General features: G+C 40.3%; 1 pseudogene; it reads right to left on the bottom strand.

The window, feature by feature from the left end:
- LOC102401382 overlaps positions 1–10,026 on the bottom strand; it is a 34,187-nt pseudogene extending 24,161 nt beyond the window's left edge.
- Positions 10,027–14,382: the final 4,356 nt, after the last annotated feature.

Genomic DNA, 14,382 nt, shown 5'->3' with positions numbered 1-14,382 from the left:
CTTCAGTCTGGCTCACGGCAATCCTTCACTTTCGAGAGCCCCACAGTGGGCGCCACTTGCTGCAGCCAGCACAGCAGGTAGGGATCAAAGGTGGTCGATGCACAGTTTGGGAAAAAGAAACAAGAGACAGAATTAAAGTTTTAAAGATGGGACCAGGGGACTCAAGACCTCTTGGGTCAAGAGCCCTGCTCCTCGGAGCCACATCACTTTTATTTAGTGTCTTGGCAAGCAGAAACTATCTGTTGTGTTACGATGAAGTCAGCCTCCTGTGTCCCTGGTCACGTCTCCCATTTTATTGATTACTTTAAACTATCTTTGTTATTTTCTTGTACAAGGGCTATCACCTAGCTGGAGGTCATAGACCCACATATGCCTTGGGGAAACATCTTAGTGTGTGCCCAAGCAGTGTTCTGAATTTGCGCTGATCCCGTGTTCCCAGGTCCACGCTGTTTCTTCTTAGCTTAGTAGGGGATGACAACCCCAGCTGATCAACCCAATACTTTTATTTGGGTTATGCTGTATTGCTATATTTTGCTTTTATTCTTTCCCCATGGTGATTTTCTCATGGCTTAGCCAGAGCAACAGGCAGCTGACTATTAACCCCTGCACTGGCTAAAATCATAAAGTATGTTAAACTTGTTTCCAGCACACTCCCTTTCCTTTTCCTGGCATACCTTCAAACCCATTTAACAAATATTGTATCTTCCATTTGTAAGTCCCTATGCCAGATGTGGGATGTAAAGAGTTTGCTCAGAGTCTATCGAGGAAGGCAGACATACATACAACCAATTGAATGTATTGGTTCTAATTGGCTCTGGTTGAATGTCTGGCTCTAATTGAAGCCAGACTCTGCAAAGTACTAATAATCATAGCTAACATTGGTTATTTGTTATGTACCAGGCACTGTCATTTTTATATGCATTGTCTCATGTAATCTTCACAAAAACCTCCTATGATACAGGTTTCTCCATCTGACAGCTGTGGAGGGAAGTTACCTGGCCAAGGTCACCCAGCTAATAATATTAATAGACAAAGGAGGGAATTTAGAGCCATATAATCAGGCAGCAAAGCCTGGCTTCCTAATAAATAAGTTATCCTACCATTCTAGAAGTCTAAGGGAAATCCCATGAGAACTAGAATAAGGAGTGGTGATTTAGGGGAAAACTTCTCAAAGGATGGGACACTGCAATCAAACCTAGAAAGATAAGTAGAGTCTGGAGCCCACAGTTAGCGCCTTCCAAGTCCCTTGGTGCTTAAAAACCAGTTCTCTCTCTTTTACCAAAACTATAGGCTAGATTTAAGAGTAAAAAGCTTTTCCCACTTTTTATAAGTTCCAAGTAGGGAACCTATTTACATGTTCATCCTGGAGATTTGAAGGCAGAAATCCAAAGTTTATCTTGCAAGGTCATTGGGCACATTTGGTAAACAATTTTTACAAATGGCAGTGATTGGTCTTGCTTATACTTGGCCAAACCACATTTTAAGTATATTTTCTGCCTTGTGTGGTCTTTTTGGTTGCTTCTGACTCCATAACCAGTGATATGCCCAAAAGAATTAATGTTTAATCCCACCTGCCTACGCAGAGTGAAGGTGAAGACTGGGGCACATCCTCTGGGTCTGTTCCCTGTGAGCTCTATTCTCTGAAAAAGTTTGGAGGGCAGCCAAAATTGAGGGCAGCCTTTGTGGTGAAGAATTATCACACCTCTCGATGGTTTGATGAAAGTGGCTGAGGCACTAGCTTTGTCCTGGTGAGTGTGTGTATGTTTCAAGGCAGTGTTTCTTATACGTCAATGTGCATGTGTATCACTGGCTGCTGCTGCTGCTGCTAAGTCGCTTCAGTCGTGTCCAACTCTGTGTGACCCCACAGACGGCAGCCCACCAGGCTCCCCCGTCCCTGGTATTCTCCTGGCAAGAACACTAGAGTGGGTTGCCATTTCCTTCTCCAATGCATGAAAGTGAAAAGTGAAAGTGAAGTCGCTCAGTCATGTCCGACTCTTCGTGACCCAATGGGGACCTAGTTAAAACGCAGATTCTGGTCCAGCAGCTCTGGAAGTGGGGCCTGAGATTCTAGCTGGTGGTGGCAATACAACCCCTGCTTAGGCCACACTTCAAATAGCCATGCCGTAAGGTCATTGCATGTCTTAGTCTCAGGACTTATTTAAATACCAAATGACCAACCCCTCCCTCCCCAGTCCCCCCCACCCACCGAAGAAGGAAATGGCAACCCATTCCAGTATTCTTGCCTTGAGAATTCCATGGACAGAGGAGCCTGGCAGGCTGCAGTCCTTGGGGCTACAAAGAGTTGGACCTGACTTGGCCACTGAACAACAACAACAACAAAAGCACAACATAGTGTTGTAATATGTTAGAGAGAGCCATAACTACAACTTCATTAAAATTACTTTATATGATATATATTTTTTTAGACATTCAATTTTCACAGAAGTCTTCAGCCTATATTAGTGGACCAATCTTCTGGAATTCCCAGAGGCACCTTTACATTTAATTTAGACAGATTTAGAAAGATTAAAGAGAGTCATCCTTTTCAAAGGGTTTCAGTGTTCAGTCAATTGAAATGATCCTATTATGCATCAAAGAAATGCCAGTTTCGTTCACATAGGCTTTCCTTCCTCTATGTTCTGCTTTAATGACCTCAGCCCTTTTCATTTTTCACTTATGTCCTGTTTCAACCAGTTTATCTATCCCCTGGCTTTAATTAACACATGTATCTGTCCATGACCACTATATCTTTAGCCCTACTCCAGTCTTCTCTCTGAGCCCATAATGAACTACCCTAGTATTTAACTACCTTTCCAGTACTTCTGCTGGCATATCAGCTCAACAAGTTCCAATCTTCACAGGCCTCCCCTACCTCTCTTTCCCAATCCAGTGGAGCCACAGTTATTCACTTAGTCTGGGAACCATTTGAGAACTCTTTCTCCTCCTTTACCCTCCACATCCTATCAATTCTATGTCTTAAATTTGTCCACTATCTTTATCCCCATTGCCACTATGCTGACTTAAGCTTTTGCCATCTTTTTCAGGATTATTGCATTGCCTCCTCCCAGATCATCCTGACTTCAGTCTTTTTCTAATTAGTTTATTTTTTATTGAAGGATAATTGCTTTACAGAATTTTGCAGTTTTCTGTCAAACCTCAACATGAATCAGCCATAGGTATATATACATCCCCTCCCTTTTGAACCTCCCTCCCATCTCCCTCCCCTCTAGGTTGATACAGAGCCCCTGTTTGAGTTTCCTGAGCCATACAGCAAATTCCCGCTGGCTATCTATTTTACATAGGGTAGTGTAAATTTCCATGTTACTCTTTCCATACATCTCACCCTCTCCTCCCCTCTCCCCATGTCCATAAGTCTACTCTCTGTGTCTGTTTCTCCATTGCTGCCCTGTAAATAAATTCTTCAGTACCATTTTTCTAGATTCTGTATATATGTGTTAGAATATGATATTTATCTTTCTCTTTCTGACTTACTTCACTCTGTGTAATAGCTTCTAGGTTCATCCATCTCAGTAAAACTGACTCAAAGGCATTCCTTTTTATGGCTGGGTAATGTTCCATTGTGTATATGGACCGCAACTTCTTTATCCATTCATCTGTCCATGGACATTGAGGTTGCTTCCTTGTTCTAGCTATTGTAAATAGTGCTGCAATGAGCAATGGGATACATGTGCCTTTTACAGTTTTGGTTTCCTCAGGGTATAGGCCTAGAAGTGGGATTGCAGGGTCATATGGTGGTTTTATTCCTAGTTTTTTAAGGAATCTGCATACCATCTTCCATAGTGGCTGCATCAATTTACATCACACCAACAGTGCAAGAGCATTCCCTTTTCTCCACACCCTCTCCAGCATCCATTGTTTCTAGACTTTTTGATGATGGCCATTCTCACCAGTGTGAGGTGATATCTCATTGTAGTTTTGATTTGCATTTCTCTAATAATGAGTGATGTTGAGCATCTTTTCATGTGTTTATTAGCCATCCGTATGTCTTCTTTGGAGAAATGTCTGTTTAGGTCTTTTCCCCACTTCTTCATTGGGTTGTTTGTTTTTCTGGCATTCAGTTGTATGAGCTGCTTATATATTTTGGAAATTAACCCTTTGTCAATTGTTTGATTTGCCATGGTTTTCTCCCATTCTGAGGGTTGTCTTTTCACCTTGCTTATAGTTTCCTTTGCTGTGCAAAAGCTTTTAAGTTTAATCAGGTCCCACTTGTTTACTTTTGTTTTTGTTTCCATTACTGTAGGAGGTGGGTCATAGAGGATCTTGCTTTGATTTATGTCATCGAGTGTTCTGCCTATGTTTACCTCTAAGAGTTTTATATTTTCTGGTCTCACATTTAGGTCTTTAATCCATTTTGAGTTTATCTTTGTGTGTGGTGTTAGGAAGTGTTCTAATTTCATTCTTTTACATGTTTCTGTCCAGTTTTCTCAGCACCATTTATTGAAGAGGCTGTCTTTGCCCCATTGTATATTCTTGCCTCCTTTGTCAAAAATAAGGTACCCATAGGTGCATGGGTTTATTTCTGGGCTTTCTATCTTGTTCCATTGGTCAATATTTCTGTTTGTTTGTTTGTTTGTTTTTTGCCAGTACCATACTGTCTCGATGACTGTAGCTTTGTAGTATAATCTGAAGCCAGGAAGGTTGATTCCTCCGGCTCCATTCTTCTTTCTCAAGACTGCTTTTACTATTCGGGGTCTTTTGTGTTTCCAAATGAATTGTGAAATTTTTTGTTCTAGTTCTGTGAAAAATGCCATTGGTTATTTGATAGGGATCACACTGAATCTGTAGATTGCATTTGGTAGTATAGTCATTTTCACAATATTGATTCTTCCTACCCAGGAATGTGGAATATCTCTCCATCTGTTTATGTCATCTTTGATTTCTTTCATTAGTGTCTTATAATTTTCTGTGTACAGTTCTTTTGTCTCCTTAGGTAAGTTTATTCCTAGATATTTAATTCTTTCTGTTGCAATGGTGAATGGGATTGATTCCTTAATTTCTCTTTCTGATTTTTCATTATTAGTATATCGAAATGCAAGTGATTTCTGTGTATTGATTTTGTATCCTACAATTTTGCTAAATTTACTGATTAGCTCTAGTAATTTTCTGATACTATCTCTAAGGTTTTCTATGTACAGTATCATGTCATCTGCAAACAATGAGAGCTTTACTTCTTCTTTTTCAATCTGGATTCTTTTTAATTTTTTTTCTTCTCTGATTGCTGTAGCTAGGACTTCCAGAATTATGTTGAAGAGTGGCAGAAGTGGACACCCTTGTCTTGTTCCTGCTCTTAGGGGGAATGCTTTCAGTTTTTCACAATTGAGAATAATGTTTGCTGTAGGTTTATCATATATGGCCTCTATGTTGAGGTAGGTTCCTTCTATGCCCATTTTTTTAAGAATTTTTATCATAAATGGGTGCTGGATTTTGTCAAAGGCTTTTTCTGCATCTATTGAGATGATCATATGGTTTTTATCTTTCAGTTTGTTAATATGGTGTATCACATTGATTGGTTTGCATATATTGAAGAATCCTTACATCCTTGGAATAAATCCAACTGGATTGTGGTATATTGGCTTTTTGATGTGTTGCTGAATTCTGTTAGTGAAAATTTTGTTGAGGATTTTTGCATCTATGTTCATCAGTGATATTGGCCTGTAGTTTTCTTTTTTTGTGTTGTCTTTGGTTTTGGTATCAGGATGATGGTGGTCTTGTAGAATGAGTTTGGAAGTGTTCTTTCCTCTGCAATTTTTTGAAAGAGTTTTAGAAGAATAGGCATTAGCTCTTCTCTATATGTTTGACAGAATTCTCCTGTGAAGCCCTCTGGTCCTGTGCTTTTGTTTTTGGGGAGATTTTTGATCATAGCTTCAATTTCAGTGCTTGTAATTGGGTTGTTCATAATTTCTATTTCTTCCTGGTTCAGTCTTGGCAGACTGACTTTTCCAAGAATCTGTCCATTTCTTCCAGATTATGCATGTTATTGCCATATAGTTGTTCATAATAGTCTCATAATCCTTTGGATTTCTGCATTGTGTATTTAACCTCTCCTTTTTCATTTCTAATTTTGATTTGATTCTAATTTGATTTGATTCTTCTCTCTTTTTTTCTTGATGAGTCTGGCTCAAGGTTTGTCAATTTTGTTTATCTTCTCAAAGAACCAGCTTCTAGTTTTATTAATTTTACTATTGTTTCTTTCATTTCTTTTTCATTTATTTCTGCTTTGGGTCTTTATGATTTCTTTCCTTCTACAAATTGTGGGGGGGTTTTGTTCTTCTGTTTCCAGTTGTTTTACGCGTAAAGTTAGGTTGTTTATTCGATGTTTTTCTTGTTTCTTGAGGCAGGATTATATTGCTATAAACTTCCCTCTTTGAACTGCTTTTACTGCATCTCATAGGTTTTAAGTTGTCATGTTTTCCTTGTCATTTGTTTCTAGAAATTTTTGGTTTCCCTTTTGATTTGTTCAGTAACCTATTGGTTGTTTAGAAACGTGTTGTTTAATTTCCATGTGTTTATGTTTCTTACAGTTTTTTTTTCTTGTAATTAATATCTAGTCTCATAGTATTGTGGTCAGAGAAGATGCTTGATGTGATTTTAATTTTCTTAAATTTACTGAGGTTTGATTTGTGACCCAAGATGTGGTCTATCCTGGAGAATGTTCCATGTGCACTTGAGAAGAAGGTGTATTCTTCTGCATTTGGATGGAATGTCCTGAAGATATCAATGAGACCCATCTCATCTAATGTATCATTTAAGACTTGCATTTCCTTATTAATTTTCTGTTTTGATGATCTGTCCATTGGTGTGAGTGGGGTGTTAAAGTCTCCTACTATTATTGTTACTGTCAATTTCTCCTTTTATGTCTGTTCAGTTCAGTTCAGTCACTCAGTCGTGTCCCACTCTTTGCGACCCCATGAATTGCAGCACGCCAGGCCTCCCTGTCCATCACCAACTCCCGGAGTTCACTCAAACTCACGTCCATCGAGTCGGTGATGCCATCCAGCCATCTCATCCTCTGTCATCCACTTTTCCTCCTGCCCCCAATCCCTCCCAGCATCAGAGTCTTTTCCAATGAGTCAACTCTTCACATGAGGTGACCAAACTATTGCAGTTTCAGCTTCAGCATCATTCCTTCCAAAGAACACCCAGGACTGATCTCCTTTAGAATGGACTGGATGGATCTCCTTGCAGTCCAAGGGACTCTCAAGAGTCTTTTCCAACACCACAGTTCAAAAGCATCAATTCTTCGGCGCTCAGCCTTCTTCACAGTCCAACTCTCACATCGATAGATGACTACTGGGAAAACCATAGCCTTGACTAGATGGACCTTTGTTGGCAAAGTAATGTCTCTGCTTTTGAATATGCTATCTAGGTTGGTCATAACTTTCCTTCCAAGGAGTAAGCATCTTTTAATTTCATGGCTGCAGTCACCATCTGCAGTAATTTTGGAGCCCCCCAAAATAAAGTCTGACACTGTTTCCACTGTTTCCCCATCTATTTCCCATGAAGTGATGGGACCAGATGCCATGATCTTCATTTTCTGAATGTTGAGCTTTAAGCCAACTTTTTCACTCTCCTCTTTCACTTTCATCAAGAGGCTTTTGAGTTCCTCTTCACTTTCTGCCGTAAGGGTGGTGTCATCTGCATATCTGAGGTTATTGATATTTCTCCAGCAATCTTGATTCCAGCTTGTGCTTCTTCCAACCCAGTGTTTCTCATGATGTACTCTGCATATAAGTTAAATAAGCAGGCTGACAATATACAGCCTTGACGTACTCCTTTTCCTATTTGGAACCAGTCTGTTGTTCCATGTCCAGTTCTAACTGTTGCTTCCTGTGTTGAGGTGCTGCTATGTTGAGTGCATAGATATTTGCAATTGTTATGTCTTCCTCTTGAATTGATCCCTTGATCATTATGTAGTGTCCTTCCTTATCTCTTGTAATCTTCTTTGTTTTAAGGTCTATTTCGTCTGATATGAGGATTGCTACTCCAGCTTTCTTTTGCTTCCCATTTGCGTGGAATATATTTTTCCATCCTCTCACTTTCAGTCTATATGTGTCTTTAGGTCTGAAGTGGGTCTCTTGTAGACAGCTTATACATGGGTCTTGATTTTGTATCCATTCAGCCAGTCTGTCTTTTGGTTGGACCATTTAATCCATTTATAGTTAAGGTAATTATTGATTTTTTTGTTCCTATTGCCATTTTCTTAATTGTTTGGGGTTGATTTTGTAGATCTTTTTTCTTCTCTTGTATTTCTTGACTATATAAGTTCCTTTAACATTTGTTGTAAAGTTGGTTTGGTGGTACTGAATTCTCTTAATTTTTGCTTGTCTGAAAAGCCTTTTATTTCTCCATCAATTTTGAATGAGATCCTTGCCGGGTACTTGGTTGTAGATTTTTCCTTTCAGTACTTTAAATGTATCTTGCCATTCCCTTCTGGCCTGCAGAGTTTCTGCTGAAAGATCAGCTGTTAAGCGTATGGGGTTTCCCTTGTATGTTGCTTTTTGCTTCTCCCTTGCTGCTTTTAATATACTTTCTCTGTGTTTAGTCTTTGTTAGTTTGATTAGCATGTGTCTTGGCATGTTTCTCCTTGGGTTTATCCTGTATGGGACTCTTTGTGCCTCTTAGACTTGATTGACTGTTTTCTTTTCCATGTTGAGGAAATTTTCAACTATAATCTCTTCAAAAATTTTCTCATGCCCTTTATTTTTCTCTTCTTCTGGGATGCCTATAATTCGAGTGTTGGTGCATTTGATATTGTCCCAGAGGTCTCTGAGACTATCCTCAGTTCTTTTCATTCTTTTTGCTTTATTCTGCTCTTCAGAAGTTTTTCCCACCATTTTATCTTCCAGCCCACTGATTCATTCTTCTGCTTCAAATATTCTGCTATTGATTCCTTCTAGAATATTTTTAATTTCGGTAATTGTGTTGTTTGTCTCTGTATGTTTATTCTTTCATTCTTCTAGGTCCTTGTTAGTTGATTCTTGTATTTTCTCCATTTTGTTTTCAAAGTTTTGATCATCTTTATATCATTATTCTGAATTCTTTTTCAGGTAGTTTGCCTATTTCCTTTTCATTTATTTGGACTTCTATATTTCTAGTTTGTTCCTTCATTTATGTAGTATTACTGAGCGACTGAACTGAACTGAACTGAACTCTCTGCCTTTTCATGATTTTTTTTTTAACTTACTGTGTTTGAAGTCTCCTTTTCCCAGGCTTCAAGGAAGGTTGAAGTCTTTCCTTGAAGAAGTTTGAATTCTTTCTTCTGTTTGGTTTCTGCCCTCCTAAGGTTGGTCCAGTGGTTTGTGTAAGCTTCTTATAGGGTGAGATTTGTGCTGAGTTTTTGTTTGTTTGTTCTTCCTCTGATGAGCAAGGTTGAGTGAGGTGGTAATCCTGTCTGCTGATGAATGGATATGTATTTTTGTTTTGTTTGTTGTTTAGATGAGGTGTTCTGCACACACGTGCTACTGATGGTTGGGTGATGCCAGGTCTTGGATTCAAGTGGTTTCATTGGTGTGAGTTCTCACTATTTGATACTCCCTAGGGTTAGTTCTCTGGAGAAGACAATGGCACCCCACTCCAGTACTCTTGCCTGGAAAATCCCATGGGTGGAGGAGTCTGGTAGGCTGCACTCCACGGGGTCGTGAAGAGTCGGACACAACTGAGCAACTTCACTTTCACTTTTCACTTTCATGCATTGGAGAAGGAAATGGCAACCCACTCCAGTGTTCTTGCCTGGAGAATCCCAGGGATGGGGGAGCCTGGTGGGCTGCTGTCTACGGGGTCGCACAGAGTCGGACACGATGGAAGTGACTTAGCAGCAGGGTTAGTTCTCTGGTAGTCTAGGGTCTTGAAGTCAGTGCTCCCACACCTAAGGCTCAGGGCGTGATCTTCAAACACTCCCCGTACAGTATATTCTGCATCTGTTGTGTTCGCCTTCCCGCTGCCTGGGTCAACTAGAAGCCCCTCCTCCAGACCGACCTCCACTACTCTTTGGAGAATCTCAGCCATCGCCGCAGAGGTCCCCGTCACCAGAACAGTCTGAGTCTCTAGTACCAAAGCATAAGCCACAGAACTGGAGGAGCGCCTTTACCACTGGTCAGGTTACCTCTTACTGCACACTGGCCCTGACTTCTGTCTTATTCTTCATACTAACCCATCTTCCACGTCATGATGCAGAACACAATCTTACCATATTGCTTCCTAGCTAAAAAATCTTCAGTGAGACTCCATTACCCATAGTAGAGCTTTCTAAAAGATGCGTGCTGAAATGAATTAAGACATGCCAAGCATGGTTATATATGTGGCCAGCCAGCCACAAGCAGCCTCAATCTTTTACCCTGGTGTCCATATGTGTATGCATTTTCCATGTATGTCATGAGTGGTGTGGTAAGGAAGGACTGGCTGCAATATTAAGTTCAAACTCCAGCCACTTGCCAAGTTCTCCCTCTCATCTCTAGTACTCATTGCTTCACATCTTATTATCTAATCAGTGCCATTTCCTGCCATGTGCCAAGCTGTTTCATGTCTATATCATTGCACAGAGGGTAAATTCATCCATCAAACTTGGGATGAACCTCTCCCTGTCTCTCTCTGGCAAATATCTACACATCTTTTAAAATGTAATTCAAACTCCTCCTTCTTGGGTAGTCTTCTCTGAGTTTCCAGGATGAAATTGCCATTTCAGCCTTTGTGCTTCCACTATAATTCCTAATCCACCTCTATTATGGGATGATCATACTGAAGAGCATCTTTTGGTTAGTATGTTTATCTCCCTTGCTGATCTGAGACTTTTCAGCTTTGCTTCCCTCATGCTTGACACACAGGAGGCTTAAGAAGAGATTAGGTGAACCAAATGCAATGAACTAGTTTACATCAGTCAGGATGGGCTAGGTTATGCTGCTACAACAAATGGCTTAGCACAGCAAAAGTTTATTTTTCTGTCTTGTTGTAACCATTCAGGTTGATGGATGTTCCATATGTAAACTCCCATGTGTATATAGTTTATAAATATATATAACATATGTATATTTAAATTATGATATAACACACATAACACAAAATTCAGCATTTTAATCAGTGTACAATGTAGTGGTCTTAAGTGTATTCACAATGTTGTGAAACCATCACTGCTATCTAATTCCAGAAATTTTCATTAACCCAAATGGAAATCCCACATCCATTTAGCAGTCACTCTTCATTCCCTACTCCATCAACTCTCACTGCAGCACCTTGCAATCATAATCTGCTTTCTTTATTTGCCTGTTTTGTGTGTTTCATATAATCAGAATCATATAATATGTGGCCTTTTTGGTCTGGTTTCTTTCATTTAACACACTGTTTTCAATTTTCATTTATGTTGTAACATGTATCAGTGCTTCATTCCTGTTTATGGCTGAATAATACCATTATGGGTTTCCCTGGTGGCTTAGTGGTAAAAAATCTTCCTGCTAATGCACGAGACTTGGGTTCAATTCCTGGATTGGGAATATTCCCTGGAGAAGGAAATAAAAACCCATTCCAGTGTTCTTGCCAGGAAAATTCCATGGACAGAGGTGCAGTCCTACCATGTTCAACAAATGGGAGCACTGAGATGTTTGTGAATATCCCTAATGATGTCACAGAGTTAATGCCAAGGGATATGAGTGATTAGCTCAAAACAGACCTATCATTTCTCTGCAAGTTCATATGCACGAATCAGGCCAGTATCTGTTACTTAAATATTATAAAGTTTCCAGAAGGAAGATAATCTGAGAATTGCTGAGAGTGCTATGGTGGTGGTTTAGTTGCTCAGTCGTGTCTGACTCTTTGTGACCACATGGATTGTAGCCCACCAGGCTTCTCTGTCCATGGGATTTTCCAGGCAGGAATACTGGAGTGGGTTGCCATTTCCTTCTCCAGGGGTTCTTCCCCACCCAGGGATCAAACCTGGGTCTCCTGCATTGCCGGCAGATTCTTTACTGACTGAGCCACCAGGGAAGCCCAAGAGTGGTGTAGAATGAGCTAAAAGAAGAGGAGGGGAGAATAAAAGCCAGAAGGAAAGAAGAACAGAAACAGATAAAAGAATTTCCAAAGAATTCTTAGTTTTGTTAATTAATTATAAACACATTTTGTATCTTTGAAAAGAAAATAAACCTCTTCTTTTTAATACAATATTGTGTAGCTAGAAGACACTCAAACTATGGCAATTTCACTTTCATACTGGAGTTGGTTCAGCCTTCAGCAGCTTCACAAGTAACCACCGCAGTACATTTTGTTAGATAAAATAACTGAACGATCATTTTCTGATGAAGCTACAAAATCAATCTGAAAAAATATAGAAATAAAAATCCGCATGGGAGAATTTTCCTGAAAAGGAGCACTGCATGTCAACAAGCTTCTTCTGTCACCCAGCAACTGCAGAATGGGGTAATTTCAGCTGGCAGCTGGTGCAACCTTGAAACGATCCAGTTTGTTTTCCTGCTCCCTGATGTGTAGAGGTCACTGCTGGTTACAATGTGGTTGCTATTCAGTATTATCTGGAGTGTGATAACGGGGCAGAATTACCTCGAAATGCTCTTTTTAAAAAAATCTTGACATTGACTCTGCATATACAGATGGGTCACACTAAATGCACATTTCAAAGCCTAAGGATATTTACATTTTAAAAATAAGAATGACCAACAGGAGCGGTAATGGAGGGGATGGGGGGATAAGGATTATACTTTGTCTAATTTGTAGCTGCTCAATCAATAATTAACATTCATTATTCAAACTGCCTGGGTTTGAATCTTGGCTCCACCAGTAAATGTGTGTCCTTAGGCGTGCTTACTAATCTCTCTATGGTGTATTTGAATCATCTATAAAATGGGACTAATAATAATATTTACCACATAGACTTGTGATGATTAAAGCTTGCTATAATGTAAAGTGCTTATACATGTAAAGTGCTTATAATGTAAAGTGCTATACATGTAAAGTGCTTAGAAAAATGTCTGGTACACAGTAAGCCCTGTGACATAGACTTGTGATGATTAAATGAGTTCATGCACGTAAAAGTGTTTAGGAAGATGTGTGGTACACAGTAGCCCTGTGTAAGCAAAACCTTTGATTGTTTTGGAATCATGTTCTCTCTTGACAAATCACTTTCCTTCCACCCCTCCCTGACTGCATTAGGTACCCCTGTTGTGTGTCTCTCTGGCATGCTGTACTTTCTGATGGCTACACAGCACTTAATTGGAATTACAGTTTAATTTTGTGTTGAATTATCTGTGTCCCCCAATAGCTGTAAACTTCCCTGATGGCTCAAGTGGTAAAGAATCTGCCTGCAATGTGGGAGACACAGGAGATGCAGATTCAGTCTGGGGGTCGGGAAGATCCCCTGGAGAAGAAAATGGCAACCCACTCCAGTATTCTTGCCTGGAAAATCCCACAGAGAGAGGAGTCTGGCTACAGTACATAGCGTTGCAGAGAGCGGGACATGACTGAGCATTGCACGTGTGGATGCCCGATAGCTGAGCCTCCAGGTAGGTGGAGACCTGGTCCATATGTGCACCACTGCATCCACATGTGTTGGAGGTCTTCCTTACATATTGTGCTTTGAGGAGGCTAGTATAAGGATGCAAAAGCTGCTGACCTAACCTACTGGGGAACAAGGAGCAGGCAGCAGTTGACTGAGATTTACCAGGACTTTACAGAGACTCAGAAGAAAGCTTGCCAAGTCATAAGCATGCAAGCATGCATTTTGAGCAGGGAGGAGTCTTAATTTGAGGTCTTGTAACATTGCTGCTGAGCATGATGTAGCTACCAACTGACCCACTAGGGAACAAAGGCGCACGGATTCATTATCTTGTCTTTGAACCCTTTTTTTGCATGTAATGAGATTCATTTGAATTCACTTCAGAAAGGTCTGATGGGAGAGCAGAGAATATATAAGGATAGCCTTGGTATGTCTCAGAACCCAAGGGCGGGAACACAGCTGAGTCCCCTGCTGGGCTCCCATCAGGAGCTAAGGCACCCTTTGACCTCTCTCTTTCCCTCCAGAGCTAGATGCTTCCTTGACCCTAGATCTCCTTGCCCCTCTGCTTCTCTTCTCTTTCTTCACTTCTCTGTCTAGTGCAAGAAAAGTCTCTCAGCTTTTGTGGTTAAGTGTCCCTCTGTCCCAGCTGTACCCTGAGAATAACCAGCAGCTCCTTAGCTGCCAAACTTAATTTTCAAGAAAGAATCTGATTGGTTCAAATTGAGCCAGCTGTCTCACTGGATCTGGTTTATAGTTGCCCAGGATCATCTATCACAAACCAGGTTGCCAGGAGTCTACTTTCATGGTTGAGCAATTCACTGTGAATGGTTCACTGAGAAATGGGCAGGTACTCCATTAGGCTTCTGTTA

The sequence above is a fragment of the Bubalus bubalis genome, chromosome 23 (genome assembly GCF_019923935.1).
Source record: "Bubalus bubalis isolate 160015118507 breed Murrah chromosome 23, NDDB_SH_1, whole genome shotgun sequence".
NCBI lineage: Eukaryota > Metazoa > Chordata > Mammalia > Artiodactyla > Bovidae > Bubalus > Bubalus bubalis.
Note: the sequence above shows the minus strand (reverse complement) of the source record. Positions and strands in the feature narration are given on the sequence as shown.